Here is a 6,422-nt window from a genome sequence, read left to right as displayed (position 1 = left end):
CGCACAAAGACGAGATGCATGTCGCGCGCAGTGTAGTGTCCTATGCGCCCATAGGTCGGAGTCCAAACGTGGCAGAAGCGGGTTCCTACGCCGGCCGTTGACTTCGCCCTGACAGCAGTGGTCACTTCGCCGACGGTCGCCAACTCCGAACACGGTCCCGCGCAGGTTGCGATGGTGCCAAAAGACCGCGGGGCACACGCTCACGAGCCATACACGCACACACCCTCGCACACACACGGGCTCAACGCAGAAGCCCTCCGGAAAACACGGCGTTTATCCACGCTGCGGGAGGCAAGTGGCCAGCTGCGGAAGCGAGCGCGTTTTTGCCCCCGCAGCCCTCGACGACTCCGGTCCGCCACGGAACCCCCCGCCGGCGGCGACGCACAGTCAACCGCCGAGGTCCCAAGGGTGAGGACGAGGGAAGGAGGGTTCGCGTAGACCCCCACTACAGGAGAGGGGACCGAACCCCCCCTCACCTTCCCTTCGAGGCACTTCAGCCCCCTTTGGAAACAGTAGCAGACCCCCCCACCGCAACGAAGAGGCGGTTTCTCGAAGGCGTACCTCGCGGCGGACCCGACGCCTCTCCCATTGGCCCGCGGCGTTAATGAGATGCGCCGTTCGCGGGGCGTGTCCGCGGACCCCCGGGGAGAGGGTGAGGGCTGACGTCACGCCCGCACGCAGCGCTCCATTGGTCCGAGGCGGCGATTATCTGAGCCGACAGCGTCGGCGGCCGAGCGCGACAGAGCGGGGCGACCGGCGAGTTCGGGTCGGCGAGTTCGGGCGTGAAAGCCGTTGGGCGCGGGGCCGTCGTCTCTGGCCAAGCGTGCGACACCGCTCTTCCCACGGCCCCGGAAAATTCGCGGCCGCCGACCGGAAGAGGGGGTCCGAAGCGCGACGCCGGCCAGCCAAGCCGACCATGGGCGCGCCTTGAAGTGAGGGGTCCCCGGCTGTTGCGGTGGCGGCTCGCCTCCTGTCGTCGTCGTCGTCTGCTACGCCCCCACTGCTGTACGCCAGGTGAGCAGGCGACACGCGGCCCTTCTTCTTTGTGCGCGGTGGCGTGACCCTGCCGCCGATGGCGTGACCCCTTCCTTTTGTACACGCGGAGTCGAAACCGCTTACCCGTTTTGTGTTTTCTTTTCGAACCTCGAGTTTGTTCTGGTATCGATAGGGCTTTCTATATTATTTCTTTTTTTTTGACAAATTCGCACCTGGCCGTGCATCAATTCCTTTTAACTCGATATCCCGTTACACACGTTGAGTACAATTGTCTCCTATTAACACATCAAGTCTTTATACCAACTCGTCATTTAGGTCACACGAGGAAACACCACCTGTATTATTACCTCATCTCCGAGACACCGCGTAGAAAACATAAGACAACGCTTCTGCACGCATGTCCCCCCCCCCCCCTCCCACCTGCATATATAGGCCAGACCAAGATATATTATACAAGACAGGTGGACGCTCGCCGATATGATAAAAGTCTTCGTTCAGCTTACTTAGCCTGCCAAGCCTTCAGAGCTTTGGCTCGCCGCACGCACCAATGTAACGGAACGTTCACGCGAAACGCTTAATGAACGAGTGAAGTGTCGCGAGGGTGACTGGTCGCGCATCTAAATAGAGACACGCGTGTTTCCAGCCAGCGTGAAGCCGCTATTATAATTCCCTCATTCCAGTAAAAGGGTGCCATGCATGCCCGAGCCCTAAGCTTCGCTTCTTTTTCTCCTCTCACTCTTTCTCTCTCGCTGAGGAACGCAGTGCATGCTAGGACTGCGTTCCATTTGCTAATGGGCGCGCGGACAGAAATTGTTTCCTCTTGGAGAGCACTCCATCAAAACCGGGACCTGAGCTGTCTACGCCGCAACTTCCAGCTCTGTGTATGCGTGTGTGTGCGTGTGTGTGTGTGTTGGTGCGCTTGTACGAGACAAAGTGCGTGCTGTCCGGCTATAAGGACTTCATCTTTTCTTGCCATTTGCGGACAACTTCATCTGTCGACGCGAGCCCCTAGTGAACAGAAATAGAGCGGAAGGGGGGGGGGGGGGGGAGGGGGCTAAGGATGCGAAAAACGATGACGCTTTCAAAAGCTCATTCGTTTAATCATTGCCTGACTTTAAACTCCGTGCGCACGTCATATTTGCATGCTCTTAAGTACACACATACAAAGAGCGTTGAATGAATGAGCCGCGGTTGTGAATTGAAGACCCCGCTTACTTTATGCTAGACATATATATACGCTTACCAGTACACCTGTTCGTCTTGCTGCCTCCTTTTACGGCTGCCATGCGCCTGCCATGGCCGCGGGGTGTCGTCGTGGTTTAGGAATCGCTCGCGGTGCTCTGTGCACAAAAGAGAGGGAGAAAAAAATAAAGCAGTTATGCATACAGAGACGACGTTGATGAGTGTCTGCGTGTTGTAAGGACTTGAGATCTTCATCTGTTGATGCTGGATCCCCTGCGACGCGCGCGTAGTGACACAGTTGTGTAATTGCGTTTACAATGGGCCTGTATAGAATCGTGCATGATTCGTCTTCATTGTGTGCACTAAGCACGACGCATCATGCAACCTCCATCTGCGTGCGACTCGTATCCGAAGCTTAATTACACTGCGTGCAACTAGTTTTTGATTGAGTAATTGACGTAACGCTTTGTCCCGTATGTATATGTATATGCCACTCTCTTTGTTCTCTCTCGTTATCACGTGCACTGTTCGTATATTATTTTCTTGCTGGGGAAAGGGTGCCACAGTCATAAAGTGTTACTTTATTCACGCGTTTAGTTTTCAGTCGTTAGAAACTTTGTATATTTGCACTTGCAAATATACTCACATGCAGGCTGAATTTCCTGTCAGTACCACGCTATCATTTTCTTCTTTCTTTATTTCTTTTTTTTTATAGTAAACAAATCGCTTTTGCAATGCCAACAGCGAGCACGACCGCATCCGTGTTGCGGCTTTGATTATAAGGTAATATGCATCAGCAACACCTTTTTTTTAAATCTATATGCTATGTTAGTTCCTTGGATAACCCGTATATACGTAAACTGGTTAAATCGATTTTTTTTTTCGCTTAGAAATTTGGAATTTCAGGGACAGGACGTTTAATTGTTACGTGCGTCACTGCCTGTGTAAGTCCTCCAGTATAATCGCTGATGTACACGCATTGTTAATGTCGCATGATATATAGCCAGCACATATATAGGCATTTATTATAGGTACACGTAGGTGCTGAGAAGCTGGTTTAAATTCCGCTGCAGTAACGATGCAAAGTGTTCTTTTTCTCTCTCTCTCCATCTATCATACTGGACTTGGCACAACGCGACAGACGCCGGTACGTTCCCTATATTTAAATATAAGAAAACAGAGCATTGTACTATGTATATATTGCACAAACTTGTCAGAATACGCAAATGGGAGCTACGCCGCGCCGGTAACGACATCCTATATACTGTATACGCGTTCTATACTTGCATTGGGAGCATTCTTACGTTTCCTTATACTCCCCTCTATACGAAACAAGAGAGCTAAAAGCCGTCTTAACGAACCGACGAGCCGATCCCGACTTAATTGTTCACGTCAGCAGAGGCGTGGAACAACCGCGTTGATTGTAATTATACGCTTTGCTTGAATACGAAATGCCGCCGCTATCGTTCTTGCTCTCATATATATCTCATCCGGTTATATATACGCTTTTCTTCTGTGCAATATACATGTAACGAATCTTGCATTCTAATTTTGTTGAGGTTCTTTATCCTCGCGGACGCGTTGAAGAAGACTGACGTTGAATTTATCTGGAGTTATTCTATGTTTATAGAGCTCAAGCTGCACTGGTTTATTTTAACCTATAGATAAAGCGCCAATTGTGTACTGCATGTGGCTTAGCACCGTTGGTTGCGCATGCGAAGTTGCGACCTCGCCGAAGCTCGTGACTTTAGCTGGCTTACATATTATATAGTTTCAACTTGTTCACACCACCATTTCGAAAATAGCTTGTCTTTCTCACGACACAAACATTATATCAAACCATCTTCTAGCGAATATATCAATAAGAATGCATGGGAGTGTTTATATGCCACGTTGAAGAAGATAATTGTGAAGATGGCTTGACCTTTCAAGATCTTTTTTTAAGCTAGACTGACTGCCAAACAACAATTTTGTTTTCTTCTTATCCCTCTAATCTTAAGCAAGTATCTATGTAAATGCAAATAATAATATTATCATTGCTTTCTAACTTTTATAATTTTCGTTATTACCATTAGTACTATGTTATTAGAACTGCATGTAATGGCGTCGGACGTAGAATGGGTGCTACAACGTCTGACGTGTTTAAGTCAAAGAAGGCGTTTAAAAATATTTAGATGATTCTGCGCTTTTGTGTAGTGCATGACGCCTATCGATGGACACGTCCATATTCGTCAGCCAGAGGAAATTAACTGTATATAGTTACTCTGAATGGAAAGTCAGCAAGATGCCACGGCGGTACACCAACACCTTGTGACACGTTCTTCTGTCACTACGCGTTAGAAACGCTTTTGCGTTGTATCGCCGTTCTAGCAGAATAGAACGAAAAGAAAAATAATCGACAATACGCTCTAATGATTGTTGCTGTGGCGCGAACATGGTTCGCGCGCAAATATAGTTCTGTGTGCTCTAGCCAGTCAGCGTCACCAGATGGCTCCATGGTGCACCCCCATGTCTCCGGTACATTCCGTAAACTGTTACAATACCCGTACATCCTTTACGGAATGTCGGCTTACCAAAGGCATAAATTTAACGTGATGGAGGCGCAGAGTTTAACCAGAGAGGACACAGAGCTATTATTGCATCTGGCCAACTGTATCGTAAGATGCTGCATGGTGCAAAGCGTCGGCGGCAGTCTATGCTCGTCAACATGTGGTGTTGTTATTTCCTTTTGACGAGAGCAGCCCATGGAACACAGACATGTTTCTAATGTATTGTTGCCGGACGACAAGGGGTCACAAGATGTCGCTACCCGCGTTGTTACCGTTAACCACGTCCCCCGTGACCTGGTATTCCATCAAGGGTAATGCGTGGGCAAGCTAAACCTCTCTGGCTGCGGATACGATTTGTGGAACCCTCTGTTGACTCTGGTGCTCAATAAGTAGTGGCATCAGGCTGCACGAGCGACGTCGTCAGGTTGAGCGGAGAAGCAGCGACGCCGTGCGCGGATATAAAGAGGGACAAGTGAAACTGCCCCCCCTCCCCCTTCTATTCCCCTTTCACCGCCGCGACGCAGCCGCAATTGATACCGCGACCGAGCCACTCTATGGAATATATGGATTTGCGGCGCGTGCGCGGGTGATACGCCCGCTCTACAGGCATCGCCGAAAAGCGACAGATTAATAGCGGCGTGAAGGGAGTCTTGGGAAACTCGACAGTCGTCACTCGAGCATGCTTTCAGGAAAAAAAAAGGGGGGGGGGAGGGGGAGTCTGTTGCTTGCTATACAGCTGGCCGCTGTTTCTCGCGGGATCCGTTCCCGCAACCTCCGAAAACTATCGGTTGTCATCGGTGCATGCGACCGAGCCGATCATGCACGCACGCACTCACTCACACGTGTGCATATCCTGCAACAGAAGCGTGCAAGCTCGCGAGAAACGGTGTATGCAGCACGGACAGGGGGATCCGAGATTAGAGAGGCTGCCGAGGGGTTGAGCGCGACGCGGGGCGATTGTGTGGCCACCCCATATTTCAGAGAACCGAAGGAGGGGAAGCTCCCCAATTCACACCCGCATAGAAGGGATGTAAGAAAGGAAGAGAGGGATAATGGGGGGAGGGGGGATCAGTGGGTTGCTGTGTATTGTGAGCGTGTTTTCCTTGGGTTTTCGGCTCGCACTGATTTCATTATCATCAGCAGCAGCCTATTTTTATGTTCACTGCCCCCCAGGACGAAGGACTCTCCCTACGGTCCCAATTACCCCTGTCTTGCTGATTCCAACTTGTGCCTGCAAATTTCCTATAATTTCGTCATCGCATCCATTTCTCTGCCGTCCTCGACTGCGCTTCCCTTCCAGCATCCACTCTGTAACTCTAATGGTCCACAGGTTATATCTACACTACGCATTACTCGACAGGCCCAGTTCCATTTTAACGCGTTAACGGGCCCCATGTCGCAGAAAGTCCGGCGCCGACAGTCTTGTGAGCGAAAAATCATTCTGAATCACGCATACCCAACCGCGCAGGCCCTCCGTGCAACACAGATGCGTTACTGATCTAATTGAATTTCTCAAAGTAAAGTGCGCCTGAAAAATTGTAAGGTACGACTTACACACAGCCTGGAGACATGATAGCATCGGATTGTAATTTGAATATACGAGCAGACATAATTCTGTTACATAATTCATAACTCAAGCATAACCCATTTTCAAGCGTTTCTACCACTCATAGAGAGGCGCGCCCCGCTCGGTTC

The 6,422-nt window shown here is 50.2% G+C and overlaps 1 protein-coding gene across 3 annotated transcripts in view; it reads left to right on the top strand.

Moving 5' to 3' along the window:
* The first annotated feature begins 612 nt into the window (after positions 1 to 612).
* LOC126537468 (paired box protein Pax-6-like) overlaps positions 613 to 6,422 on the top strand; it is a 67,019-nt gene continuing 61,209 nt past the window's right edge. For 2 of the 3 annotated variants that reach the window (XM_050184477.2, XM_050184476.3), the window contains exon 1: positions 614 to 1,014. The gene's annotated coding sequence lies outside the window, so the exon portion shown is untranslated. Of the gene's footprint in view, positions 1,015 to 6,422 lie in introns of all 3 variants that reach the window. The other variant, XM_055074279.1, reaches the window with a different exon arrangement.

This window comes from Dermacentor andersoni, chromosome 4, assembly GCF_023375885.2.
Source record: "Dermacentor andersoni chromosome 4, qqDerAnde1_hic_scaffold, whole genome shotgun sequence".
Classification (NCBI taxonomy): Eukaryota; Metazoa; Arthropoda; class Arachnida; order Ixodida; family Ixodidae; genus Dermacentor; species Dermacentor andersoni.
The sequence above is the reverse complement of the archived record's forward strand: the minus strand, read 5'-3'. Positions and strand labels throughout refer to the sequence as shown.